Source organism: Heterodontus francisci, chromosome 10 (genome assembly GCF_036365525.1).
Source record: "Heterodontus francisci isolate sHetFra1 chromosome 10, sHetFra1.hap1, whole genome shotgun sequence".
NCBI classification, from domain to species: Eukaryota; Metazoa; Chordata; class Chondrichthyes; order Heterodontiformes; family Heterodontidae; genus Heterodontus; species Heterodontus francisci.
The window spans coordinates 3434502-3450732 of NC_090380.1; positions in this window are offsets into that span (position 1 = coordinate 3434502).

The following is a 16231-nucleotide window of genomic DNA, read 5'->3' on the forward strand; positions in this document are numbered from 1 at the left end:
CTCTATCACTCTCTGACACTCTCTGACACTCTCTATCACTCTCTATCACTCTCTATCACTCTCTGACACTCTCAGACACACTCTGACACTCTCAGACACTCTCTGACACTCTGTGACACTCTCAGACACTCTCTGACACTCTCTGACACTCTCTATCACTCTCTGTCACTCTCTGACACTCTCTGACACTCTCAGACACTCACTATCACTCTCTGACACTGTCTGACACTCTCTATCACTCTCTGACACTCTCTGACACTCTCTGACGCTCTCGATCACTCTCTATCACTTTCTGACACTCTCTGACACTCTCTGACACTCTCTGACACTCTCAGACACTCTCTGACACTCTCTGAAACTCTCTATCACTCTCTATCACTCTCTGACATTCACTATCACTCTCTGACACTCTCTGACACTCTCTATCAGTCTCAGACACTCTCTGACACTCTCCGACACTCTCTAACACTCTCTGACACTGTCTGACACTCTCCATCACTCTCTATCACTCTCTGACACTCTCTGACACTCTCTATCACTCTCTATCACTCTCTGACACTATCTGACACTCTCAGACACTCACTATCACTCTCTGACACTGTCTGACACTCTCTGACACTCTCTATCACTCTCTGACACTGTCTGACACTCTCTGACACTCTCTATCACTCTCTATCACTCTCTATCACTCTCCGACACTCTCAGACACTCTCTGACACTCTCTATCACTCTCTGACACTCTCAGACACTCTCTGACACTCTCCATCACTCTCTATCACTCTCTGACACACTCTGACACTCTCAGACACTCACTATCACTCTCTGACACTCTCTATCACTCTCAGACACTCTCTGACACTCTCTGACACTCTCTATCACTCTCTATCACTCTCTGACACTCTCTGACATTCTCTGACACTCTATATCACTCTCTATCACTTTCTGACACTCTCTATCACTCACTATCACTCTCTGACACTCTCTATCACTCTCAGACACTCTCTGACACTCTCTGACACTCTCTATCACTCTCTGAAACTCTCTATCACTCTCTATCACTCTCTGACACTCTCTGACACTCTCTGACACTCTCTGACACTCTCTGAAACTCTCTATCACTCTCTATCACTCTCTGACACTATCTGACACTCTCAGACACTCACTATCACTCTCTGACACTGTCTGACACTCTCTGACACTCTCTATCACTCTCTGACACTGTCTGACACTCTCTGACACTCTCTAGCACTCTCTATCACTCTCTATCACTCTCCGACACTCTCAGACACTCTCAGACACTCACTATCACTCTCTGACACTGTCTGACACTCTCTGACACTCTCTATCACTCTCTGACACTGTCTGACACTCTCTGACACTCTCTAGCACTCTCTATCACTCTCTATCACTCTCCGACACTCTCAGACACTCTCTGACACTCTCTATCACTCTCTGACACTCTCAGACACTCTCTGACACTCTCCATCACTCTCTATCACTCTCTGACACACTCTGACACTCTCAGACACTCACTATCACTCTCTGACACTGTCTGACACTCTCTATCACTCTCTATCACTCTCTGACACTCTCTGACATTCGCTGACACTCTATATCACTCTCTATCACTTTCTGACACTCTCTGACACTCACTATCACTCTCTGACACTCTCTATCACTCTCAGACACTCTCTGACACTCTCTGACACTCTCTATCACTCTCTGAAACTCTCTATCACTCTCTATCACTCTCTGACACTCACTATCACTCTCTGACACTGTCTGACACTGTCTATCACTCTCTATCACTCTCTGACACTGTCTGACAGTCTCTGACACTCTCTATCACTCTCTATCACTCTCTATCACTCTCTATCACTCTCCGACACTCTCAGACACTCTCTGACACTCTCTATCACTCTCTGACACTCTCAGACACTCTCTGACACTCTCCATCACTCTCTATCACTCTCTGACACACTCTGACACTCTCAGACACTCACTATCACTCTCTGACACTGTCTGACACTCTCTATCACTCTCTATCACTCTCTGACACTCTCTGACATTCTCTGAGACTCTATATCACTCTCTATCACTTTCTGACACTCTCTGACACTCACTATCACTCTCTGACACTCTCTATCAATCTCAGACACTCTCTGACACTCTCTGACACTCTCTATCACTCTCTGAAACTCTCTATCACTCTCTATCACTCTCTGACACTCACTATCACTCTCTGACACTGTCTGACACTGTCTGACACTCTCTATCACTCTCTATCACTCTCTGACACTCTCTGACACTCTCTGACACTCTGACTCTCTATATCACTCTCTATCACTTTCTGACAATCTCTGACACTCACTATCACTCTCTGACACTCTCTATCACTCTCAGATACTCTCTGACACTCTCTGACACTCTCTATCACTCTCTGAAACTCTCTATCACTCTCTATCACTCTCTGACACTCACTATCACTCTCTGACACTCTCAGACACTCACTATCACTCTCTGACACTGTCTGACACTCTCTATCACTCTCTATCACTCTCTATCACTCTCTGACACTCTCTGACACTCTCTGACATTCTCTGACAGTCTCTATCACTCTCTATCACTTTCTGACACTCTCTGACACTCTCTGACACTGTCTGAAACTCTCTATCACTCTCTATCACTCTCTGACACTCACTATCACTCTCTGACACTCTCTGACACTCTCTATCACTCTCAGACACTCTCTGACACTCTCTGACACTCTCTATCACTCTCTGACACTTTCTGACACTCTCTATCACTCTCTGACACTCTCTGACACTCTCTGAAACTCTCTATCACTCTCTATCACTCTCTGACACTCACTCTCACTCTCTGACACTGTCTGACACTCTCAGACACTCTCTATCAATCTCTATCACTCTCTGACACTCTCTGACACTCTCCGACAGTCTCTGACACTGTCTGACACTCTCTGTCACTCTCTGACACTCTCTGACACTCTCTGACACGCTCTATCACTCTCTATCACTTTCTGACACTCTCTGACACTCTCAGACATTCTCTGACACTCTCTGAAACTCTCTATCACTCTCTATCACTCTCTGACACTCACTATCACTCTCTGACACTCTCTGACACTCTCTGACACTCTCTGACACTCTCTATCACTCTCAGACACTCTCTGACACCCTCTGACACTCTCTATCACTCTCTGACACTTTCTGACACTCTCTGACACTGTCTGACACTCTCTGACACTCTCTATCACTCTCTATCACTCTCTGACAATCTCTGACACTCTCTATCACTATCTATCACTCTCTATCACTCTCTGACACTCTCAGACACACTCTGACACTCTCAGACACTCTCTGACACTCTCTGACACTCTCAGGCACTCTCTGACACTCTCTGACACTCTCTATCACTCTCTATCACTCTCTGACACTCTCTGACACTCTCAGACACTCACTATCACTCTCTGACACTGTCTGACACTCTCTATCACTCTCTGACACTCTCTGACACTCTCTGACGCTCTCGATCACTCTCTATCACTTTCTGACACTCTCTGACACTCTCTGACACTCTCAGACACTCTCTGAAACTCTCTATCACTCTCTATCACTCTCTGACATTCACTATCACTCTCTGACACTCTCTGACACTCTCTATCACTCTCTGACACTCACTATCACTCTCTGACACTCTCTGACACTCTCTGACACTCTCTATCACTCTCAGACACTCTCTGACACTCTCTATCACTCTCTATCACTTTCTGACACTCTCTGACACTCTCTGACACTCTCAGACACTCTCAGACACTCTCAGACACTCTCTGACACTCTCTGAAACTCTCTATCACTCTCTATCACTCTCTGACACTCACTATCACTCTCTGACACTCTCTGACACTCTCTATCACTCTCAGACACTCTCTGACACTCTCTGACACTCTCTGACACTCTCTATCACTCTCAGACACTCTCTGACACCCTCTGACACTCTCTATCACTCTCTGACACTTTCTGACACTCTCTGACACTGTCTGACACTCTCTGACACTCTCTATCACTCTCTATCACTCTCTGACAATCTCTGACACTCTCTATCACTATCTATCACTCTCTATCACTCTCTGACACTCTCAGACACACTCTGACACTCTCAGACACTCTCTGACACTCTCTGACACTCTCAGGCACTCTCTGACACTCTCTGACACTCTCTATCACTCTCTATCACTCTCTGACACTCTCTGACACTCTCAGACACTCACTATCACTCTCTGACACTGTCTGACACTCTCTATCACTCTCTGACACTCTCTGACACTCTCTGACGCTCTCGATCACTCTCTATCACTTTCTGACACTCTCTGACACTCTCTGACACTCTCAGACACTCTCTGACACTCTCTGAAACTCTCTATCACTCTCTATCACTCTCTGACATTCACTATCACTCTCTGACACTCTCTGACACTCTCTATCACTCTCTGACACTCACTATCACTCTCTGACACTCTCTGACACTCTCTGACACTCTCTATCACTCTCAGACACTCTCTGACACTCTCTATCACTCTCTATCACTTTCTGACACTCTCTGACACTCTCTGACACTCTCAGACACTCTCAGACACTCTCAGACACTCTCTGACACTCTCTGAAACTCTCTATCACTCTCTATCACTCTCTGACACTCACTATCACTCTCTGACACTCTCTGACACTCTCTATCACTCTCAGACACTCTCTGACACTCTCTGACACTCTCTATCACTCTCTGACACTGTCTGACACTCTCTGACACTCTCTATCACTCTATATCACTCTCTGACACTCTCAGACACTCTCTGACACTCTCTGAAACTCTCTATCACTCTCTATCACTCTCTGACACTCTCTGACACTCTCTATCACTCTCTATCACTTTCTGACACTCTCTATCACTCTCTGACACTCTCTGACACTCTCTGAAACTCTCTATCACACTCTATCACTCTCTGACACTCACTATCACTCTCTGACACTCTCTGACACTCTCTGACACTCTCTATCACTCTCAGACACTCTCTGACACTCTCTGACACTCTCTATCACTCTCTGACACTGTCTGACACTCTCTGACTCTCTCTATCACTCTGTATCACTCTCTGACACTCTCCGACACTCTCTGACACTGTCTGACACTCTCTGACACTCTCTATCACTCTCTATCACTCTCTGACAATCTCTGACACTCTCTATCACTATCTATCACTCTCTATCACTCTCTGACACTCTCAGACACACTCTGACACTCTCAGACACTCTCTGACACTCTCTGACACTCTCAGGCACTCTCTGACACTCTCTGACACTCTCTATCACTCTCTATCACTCTCTGACACTCTCTGACACTCTCAGACACTCAATATCACTCTCTGACACTCTCTGACACTCTCTGACGCTCTCGATCACTCTCTATCACTTTCTGACACTCTCTGACACTCTCTGACACTCTCAGACACTCTCTGACACTCTCTGAAACTTTCTATCACTCTCTATCACTCTCTGACATTCACTATCACTCTCTGACACTCTCTGACACTCTCTATCACTCTCTGACACTCACTATCACTCTCTGACACTCTCTGACACTCTCTGACACTCACTATCACTCTCAGACACTCTCTGACACTCTCTATCACTCTCTATCACTTTCTGACACTCTCTGACACTCTCAGACACTCTCAGACACTCTCAGACACTCTCTGACACTCTCTGAAACTCTCTATCACTCTCTATCACTCTCTGACACTCACTATCACTCTCTGACACTCTCTGACACTCTCTATCACTCTCAGACACTCTCTGGCACTCTCTGACACTCTCTATCACTCTCTGACACTGTCTGACACTCTCTGACACTCTCTATCACTCTATATCACTCTCTGACACTCTCAGACACTCTCTGACACTCTCTGAAACTCTCTATCACTCTCTATCACTCTCTGACACTCTCTGACACTCTCTATCACTCTCTATCACTTTCTGACACTCTCTATCACTCTCTGACATTCTCTGACACTCTCTGAAACTCTCTATCACACTCTATCACTCTCTGACACTCACTATCACTCTCTGACACTCTCTGACACTCTCTGACACTCTCTATCACTCTCAGACACTCTCTGACACTCTCTGACACTCTCTATCACTCTCTGACACTGTCTGACACTCTCTGACTCTCTCTATCACTCTCTATCACTCTCTGACACTCTCCGACACTCTCTGACACTGTCTGACACTCTCTATCACTCTCTGACACTCTCTGACACTCTCTATCACTCTCTATCACATTCTGACACTCTCTGACACTCTCTGACACTCTCTATCACTCTCTGACACTCACTGACACTCTCTGACACTCTCTGAAACTCTCTATCACTCTCTGACAATCTCTGACACTCTCTATCACTCTCTGACACTCTCTATTACTCTCTGACACTCTCTATCACTCTCTGACACTCTCTGACACTCTCTGACACTCTGTATCACTCTCTGACACTCTCTATCAATCTCTACAACTCTCTGTCACTCTCTATCACTCTCTGACACTCTCTGACACTCTCTATCACTCTCTGACACTCTCTATCACTCTCTGACACTCTCTGACACTCTCTGACACTGTCTATCACTCTCTATCACTCTCTATCACTCTCTATCACTCTCTGACACTCTCTGACACTCTCTATCACTCTCTGACACTCTCTATCACTCTCTGACACTCTCTGACACTCTCTGACACTCTCTATCACTCTCTGACACTCTCAGACACTCTCTGACACTCTCTGAAACTCTCTATCACTCTCTATCACTCTCTGACACTCTCTATCACTCTCTACAACTCTCTGTCACTCTCTATCGCTCTCTGACACTCTCTGACACTCTCTATCACTCTCTGACACTCTCTGACACTCTCAGACACTCTCTGACACTCTCTGAAACTCTCTATCACTCTCTGAAACTCTCTGACATTCTCTATCACTTTCAGACACTCACTATCACTCTCTGACACTCTCTGACACTCTCTGACACTCTCTATCACTCTCTATCACTCTCTAACACTCTCTGACACTCTCTGACACTCTCTATCACTCTCTGACACTCTCTATCACTCTCTGAAACTCTCTGACACTCTCTGACACTCTCTATCACTCTCTGACACTCTCAGACACTCTCTGACACTCTCTGAAACTCTCTATCACTCTCTATCACTCTCTGAAACTCTCTATCACTCTCTATCACTCTCTGACACTCTCTATCACTCTCTATCACTCTCTATCACTCTCTATCACTCTCTGACATTCTCTGACACTCTCTATCACTCTCTGACACTCTCTATCACTCTCTGACATTCTCTGACACTCTCTGACACTCACTATCACTCTCTGACACTGCCTGACACTCTCTGATACTCTCTGACACTCTCAGACACTCTCTGACACTCTCTGAAACTCTCTATCACTCCCTAGCACTCTCTGACACTCTCTATCACTCTCTGACACTCTCTGACACTCTCTGAAACTCTCTATCACTCTCTATCACTCGCTGACACTCTCTGACACTATCTGACACTCTCAGACACTCACTATCACTCTCTGACACTCTCTATCACTCTCTGACACTGTCTGACACTCTCAGACACTCACTATCACTCTCTGACACTCTCTATCACTCTCTGACACTGTCTGACACTCTCTGACACTCTCTATCACTCTCTATCACTCTCTGACTCCATCTGACACTCTCAGACACTCTCTGACACTCTCAGAGACTCTCTCTCACTCTCTGACACTGTCTGACAATCTCTATCACTCTCTATCACTCTCTGACACTCTCTATCACTCCCTATCACTCTCTGACACTCTCTATCACTCTCTGACACTCTCTGACACTCTCTGAAACTCTCTATCACTCTCCATCACTCGCTGACACTCTCTGACAATATCTGACACTATCTGAAACTCTCAGACACTCACTATCACTCTCTGACACTGTCTATCACTCTCTGACACTGTCTGACACTCTCTGACACTCTCTATCACTCTCTATCACTCTCTGACACTCTCTGACACTCTCAGACACTCTCTGACACTCTCAGACACTCTCTATCACTCTCTGACACTCTCTGACACTCTCTGACACTCTCTGACACTCTCAGACACTCACTATCACTCTCTGACACTGTCTGACACTCTCTATCACTCTCTGACACTCTCTGACACTCTCTGACGCTCTCTATCACTCTCTATCACTTTCTGACACTCTCTGACACTCTCTGACACTCTCAGACACTCTCAGACACTCTCTGACACTCTCTGAAACTCTCTATCACTCTCTATCACTCTCTGACATTCACTATCACTCTCTGACACTCTCTGACACTCTCTATCATTCTCAGACACTCTCTGACACTCTCTGACACTCTCTATCACTCTCTGACACTGTCTGACACTCTCTGACACTCTCTATCACTCTCTATCACTCTCTGACACTCTCAGACACTCTCTGACACTCTCTGAAACTCTCTATCACTCTCTATCACTCTCTGACACTTTCTATCACTCTCTATCACTTTCTGACACTCTCTATCACTCTCTGACACTCTCTGACACTCTCTGAAACTCTCTATCACTCTATATCACTCTCTGACACTCACTATCACTCTCTGACACTCTCTGACACTCTCTGAAACTCTCTATCACTCTCTATCACTCTCTGACACTCACTATCACTCTCTGACACTCTCTGACACTCTCTATCACTCTCAGACACTCTCTGACACTCTCTGGCACTCTCTATCACTCTCTGACACTGTCTGACACTCTCTGACACTCTCTGAAACTCTCTATCACTCTCTATCACTCTCTGACACTGTCTGACTCTCTCTATCACTCTCTATCACTTTCTGACACTCTCTATCACTCTCTGGCACTCTCTGACACTCTCTGAAACTCTCTATCACTCTCAGACACTCTCTGACACTCTCTGACACTCTCTATCACTCTCTGACACTGTCTGACACTCTCTGACACTCTCTATCACTCTCTATCACTTTCTGACACTCTCCGACACTCTCTGACACTGTCTGACACTCTCTATCACTCTCTGACAGTCTCTGACACTCTCTGACACTCTCTATCACTCTCTATCACTTTCTGACACTCTCTGACACTCTCTGACACTCTCTGACACTCTCTATCACTCTCTGACACTCTCTGACACTCTCTGACACTCTCTGAAACTCTCTATCACTCTCTGACACTCTCTGACACTCTCTATCACTCTCTGACACTCTCTATTACTCTCTGACACTCTCTATCACTCTCTGACACTCTCTGACACTCTCTGACACTCTGTATCACTCTCTATCACTCTCTGACACTCTCTATCAATCTCTACAACTCTCTATCACTCTCTATCACTCTCTGACACTCTCTGACACTCTCTATCACTCTCTGACACTCTCTATCACTCTCTGACACTCTCTGACACTCTCTGACACTCTCTACCACTCTCTATCACTCTCTATCACTCTCTGACACTCTCTGACACTCTCTATCACTCTCTGACACTCTCTATCACTCTCTGACACTCTCTGACACTCTCTGACACTCTCTATCACTCTCTGACACTCTCAGACACCCTCTGACACTCTCTGAAACTCTCTATCACTCTCTATCACTCTCTGACACTCTCTATCACTCTCTACAGCTCTCTGTCACTCTCTATCACTCTCTGACACTCTCTGACACTCTCTATCACTCTCTATCACTCGCTGACACTCTCTGACATTATCTGACACTCTCAGACACTCACTATCACTCTCTGACACTCTCTGACACTCTCAGACACTCTCTATCACTCTCTATCACTCTCTGACACTCTCTGACACTCTCAGACACTCACTATCACTCTCTGACACTCTCTATCACTCTCTGACACTGTCTGACACTCTCTGACACTCTCTATCACTCTCTATCACTCTCTGACTCCATCTGACACTCTCAGACACTCTCTGACACTCTCAAAGACTCTCTCTCACTCTCTGACACTGTCTGACTCTCTCTATCACTCTCTATCACTCTCTGACACTCTCTATCACTCCCTATCACTCTCAGACACTCTCTATCACTCTCTGACACTCTCTGACACTCTCTGAAACTCTCTATCACTCTCCATCACTCGCTGACACTCGCTGACACTATCTGACACTCTCAGACACTCACAATCACTCTCTGACACTCTCTATCACTCTCTGACACTGTCTGACACTCTCTGACACTCTCTATCACTCTCTATCACTCTCTGACACTCTCTGACACTCTCAGACACTCTCTGACACTCTCAGACACTCTCTATCACTCTCTGACACTCTCTGACACTCTCTGACACTCTCAGACACTCTCTGACACTCTCAGACACTCACTATCACTCTCTGACACTCTCTATCACTCTCTGACACTGTCTGACACTCTCTGACACTCTCTATCACTCTCTATCACTCTCTGACTCCATCTGACACTCTCAGACACTCTCTGACACTCTCAGAGACTCTCTCTCACTCTCTGACACTGTCTGACACTCTCTATCACTCTCTATCACTCTCTGACACTCTCTATCACTCCCTATCACTCTCAGACACTCTCTATCACTCTCTGACACTCTCTGACACTCTCTGAAACTCTCTATCACTCTCCATCACTCGCTGACACTCTCTGACAATATCTGACACTATCTGACACTCTCAGACACTCACTATCACTCTCTGACACTCTCTATCACTCTCTGACACTGTCTGACACTCTCTGACACTCTCTATCACTCTCTATCACTCTCTGACACTCTCTGACACTCTCAGACACTCTCTGACACTCTCTGACACTCTCAGACACTCTCTATCACTCTCTGACACTCTCTGACACTCTCTGACACTCTCTGACACTCTCAGACACTCTCTATCACTCTCTCACACTCTCTGACACTCTCTGACGCTCTCTATCACTCTCTATCACTTTCTGACACTCTCTGACACTCTGTGACACTCTCAGACACTCACTATCACTCTCTGACACTGTCTGACACTCTCTATCACTCTCTGACACTCTCTGACACTCTCTGACGCTCTCTATCACTCTCTATCACTTTCTGACACTCTCTGACACTCTCTGACACTCTCAGACACTCTCAGACGCTCTCTGACACTCTCTGAAACTCTCTATCACTCTCTGTCACTCTCTGACATTCACTATCACTCTCTGACACTCTCTGACACTCTCTATCATTCTCAGACACTCTCTGACACTCTCTGACACTCTCTATCACTCTCTGACACTGTCTGACACTCTCTGACACTCTCTATCACTCTCTATCACTCTCAGACACTCTCTGCAACTTTCTATCACTCTCTATCACTTTCTGACACTCTCTATCACTCTCTGACACTCTCTGACACTCTCTGAAACTCTCTATCACTCTATATCACTCTCTGACACTCATTATCACTCTCTGACACTCTCTGACACTCTCAGACACTCTCAGACACTCTCTGACACTCTCTGAAACTCTCTATCACTCTCTATCACTCTCTGACACTCACTATCACTCTCTGACACTCTCTGACACACTCTATCACTCTCAGACACTCTCTGACACTCTCTGGCACTCTCTATCACTCTCTGACACTGTCTGACACTCTCTGACACACTCTATCACACTCTATCACTCTCGGACACTCTCAGACACTCTCTGACACTCTCTGAAACTCTCTATCACTCTCTATCACTCTCTGACACTCTCTGACTCTCTCTATCACTCTCTAAAACTTTCTGACACTCTCTATCACTCTCTGGCACTCTCTGACACTCTCTGAAACTCTCTATCACTCTCTATCACTCTCTGACACTCACTATCACTCTCTGACACTCTCTGACACTCTCTGACACTCTCTATCACTCTCAGACACTCTCTGACACTCTCTGACACTCTCTATCACTCTCTGACACTGTCTGACACTCTCTGACACTCTCTATCACTCTCTATCACTTTCTGACACTCTCCGACACTCTCTGACACTGTCTGACACTCTCTATCACTCTCTGACACTCTCTGACACTCTCTGACACTCTCTATCACTCTCTATCACTTTCTGACACTCTCTGACACTCTCTGACACTCTCTGACACTCTCTATCACTCTCTGACACTCTCTGACACTCTCTGACACTCTCTGAAACTCTCTATCACTCTCTGACACTCTCTGACACTCTCTATCACTCTCTGACACTCTCTATTACTCTCTGACACTCTCTATCACTCTCTGACACTCTCTGACACTCTCTGACACTCTGTATCACTCTCTATCACTCTCTGACACTCTCTATCAATCTCTACAACTCTCTATCACTCTCTATCACTCTCTGACACTCTCTGACACTCTCTATCACTCTCTGACACTCTCTATCACTCTCTGACACTCTCTGACACTCTCTGACACTCTCTATCACTCTCTATCACTCTCTGACACTCTCTGACACTCTCTATCACTCTCTGACACTCTCTATCACTCTCTGACACTCTCTGACACTCTCTGACGCTCTCTATCACTCTCTGACACTCTCAGACACTCTCTGACACTCTCTGAAACTCTCTATCACTCTCTATCACTCTCTGACACTCTCTATCACTCTCTACAGCTCTCTGTCACTCTCTATCACTCTCTGACACTCTCTGACACTCTCTATCACTCTCTATCACTCGCTGACACTCTCTGACATTATCTGACACTCTCAGACACTCACTATCACTCTCTGACACTCTCTGACACTCTCAGACACTCTCTATCACTCTCTATCACTCTCTGACACTCTCTGACACTCTCAGACACTCACTATCACTCTCTGACACTCTCTATCACTCTCTGACACTGTCTGACACTCTCTGACACTCACTATCACTCTCTATCACTCTCTGACTCCATCTGACACTCTCAGACACTCTCTGACACTCTCAGAGACTCTCTCTCACTCTCTGACACTGTCTGACACTCTCTATCACTCTCTATCACTCTCTGACACTCTCTATCACTCCCTATCACTCTCAGACACTCTCTATCACTCTCTGACACTCTCTGACACTCTCTGAAACTCTCTATCACTCTCCATCACTCGCTGACACTCTCTGACACTCTCTATCATTCTCAGACACTCTCTGACACTCTCTGACACTCTCTATCACTCTCTGACACTGTCTGACACTCTCTGACACTCTCTATCACTCTCTATCACTCTCTGACACTCTCAGACACTCTCTGAAACTCTCTATCACTCTCTATCACTCTCTGACACTCTCTGACACTCTCTATCACTCTCTATCACTTTCAGACACTCTCTATCACTCTCTGACACTCTCTGACACTCTCTGAAACTCTCTATCACTCTATATCACTCTCTGACACTCACTATCACTCTCTGACACTCTCTGACACTCTCTGACACTCTCAGACACTCTCAGACACTCTCTGACACTCTCTGAAACTCTCTATCACTCTCTATCACTCTCTGACACTCACTATCACTCTCTGACACTCTCTGACACTCTCAATCACTTTCAGACACTCTCTGACACTCTCTGGCACTCTCTATCACTCTCTGACACTGTCTGACACTCTCTGACACTCTCTATCACTCTCTATCACTCTCTGACACTCTCAGACACTCTCTGACACTCTCTGAAACTCTCTATCACTCTCTATCACTCTCTGACACTCTCTGACTCTCTCTATCACTCTCTATCACTTTCTGACACTCTCTATCACTCTCTGGCACTCTCTGACACTCTCTGACACTCTCTGAAACTCTCTATCACTCTCTATCACTCTCTGACACTCATTATCACTCTCTGACACTCTCTGACACTCTCTGACACTCTCTATCACTCTCAGACACTCTCTGACACTCTCTGACACTCTCTATCACTCTCTGACACTGTCTGACACTCTCTGACACTCTCTATCACTCTCTATCACTTTCTGACACTCTCCGACACTCTCTGACACTGTCTGACACTCTCTGTCACTCTCTGACACTCTCTGACACTCTCTATCACTCTATATCACTTTCTGACACTCTCTGACACTCTCTGACACTCTCTATCACTCTCTGACATTCTCTGACACTCTCTGACACTCTCTGAAACTCTCTATCACTCTCTGACACTCTCTGACACTCTCTATCACTCTCTGACACTCTCTATTACTCTCTGACACTCTCTATCACTCTCTGACACTCTCTGACACTCTCTGACACTCTGTATCACTCTCTATCACTCTCTGACACTCTCTATCAATCTCTACAACTCTCTATCACTCTCTATCACTCTCTGACTCTCTCTGACACTCTCTATCACTCTCTGACACTCTCTATCACTCTCTGACACTCTCTGACACTCTCTATCACTCTCTATCACTCTATATCACTCTCTGACACTCTCTGACACTCTCTATCACTCTCTGACACTCTCTATCACTCTCTGACACTCTCTGACACTCTCTGACACTCTCTATCACTCTATGACACTCTCAGACACTCTCTGACACTCTCTGAAACTCTCTATCACTCTCTATCACTCTCTGACACTCTCTGACACTCTCAGACACTCTCTGACACTCTCTGAAACTCTCTATCACTCTCTGAAACTCTCTGACATTCTCTATCACTTTCAGACACTCACTATCACTCTCTGACACTCTCTGACACTCTCTGACACTCTCTATCACTCTCTATCACTCTCTATCACTCTCTATCACTCTCTGACACTCTCAGACACTCACTATCACTCTCTGACACTGTCTGACACTCTCTATCACTCTCTGACACTCTCTGACACTCTCTGACGCTCTCTATCACTCTCTATCACTTTCTGACACTCTCTGACAATCTCTGACACTCTCAGACACTCTCAGACACTCTCTGACACTCTCTGAAACTCTCTATCACTCTCTATCACTCTCTGACATTCACTATCACTCTCTGACACTCTCTGACACTCTCTATCATTCTCAGACACTCTCTGACACTCTCTGACACTCTCTATCACTCTCTGACACTGTCTGACACTCTCTGACACTCTCTATCACTCTCTATCACTCTCTGACACTCTCAGACACTCTCTGACACTCTCTGAAACTCTCTATCACTCTCTATCACTCTCTGACACTCTCTGACACTCTCTATCACTCTCTATCTCTTTCAGACACTCTCTATCACTCTCTGACACTCTCTGACACTCTCTGAAACTCTCTATCACTCTATATCACTCTCTGACACTCACTATCACTCTCTGACACTCTCTGACACTCTCTGACACTCTCAGACACTCTCAGACACTCTCTGACACTCTCTGAAACTCATTATCACTCTCTATCACTCTCTGACACTCACTATCACTCTCTGACACTCTCTGACACACTCTATCACTTTCAGACACTCTCTGACACTCTCTGGCACTCTCTATCACTCTCTGACACTGTCTGACACTCTCTGACACTCTCTATCACTCTCTATCACTCTCTGACACTCTCAGACACTCTCTGACACTCTCTGACTCTCTCTATCACTCTCTATCACTTTCTGACACTCTCTATCACTCTCTGGCACTCTCTGACACTCTCTGACATTCTCTGAAACTCTCTATCACTCTCTATCACTCTCTGACACTCATTATCACTCTCTGACACTCTCTGACACTCTCTGACACTCTCTATCACTCTCAGACACTCTCTGACACTCTCTGACACTCTCTATCACTCTCTGACACTGTCTGACACTCTCTGACACTCTCTATCACTCTCTATCACTTTCTGACACTCTCCGACACTCTCTGACACTGTCTGACACTCTCTGTCACTCTCTGACACTCTCTGACACTCTCTATCACTCTATATCACTTTCTGACACTCTCTGACACTCTCTGACACTCTCTATCACTCTCTGACATTCTCTGACACTCTCTGACACTCTCTGAAACTCTCTATCACTCTCTGACACTCTCTGACACTCTCTATCACTCTCTGACACTCTCTATTACTCTCTGACACTCTCTATCACTCTCTGACACTCTCTGACACTCTCTGACACTCTGTATCACTTTCTATCACTCTCTGACACTCTC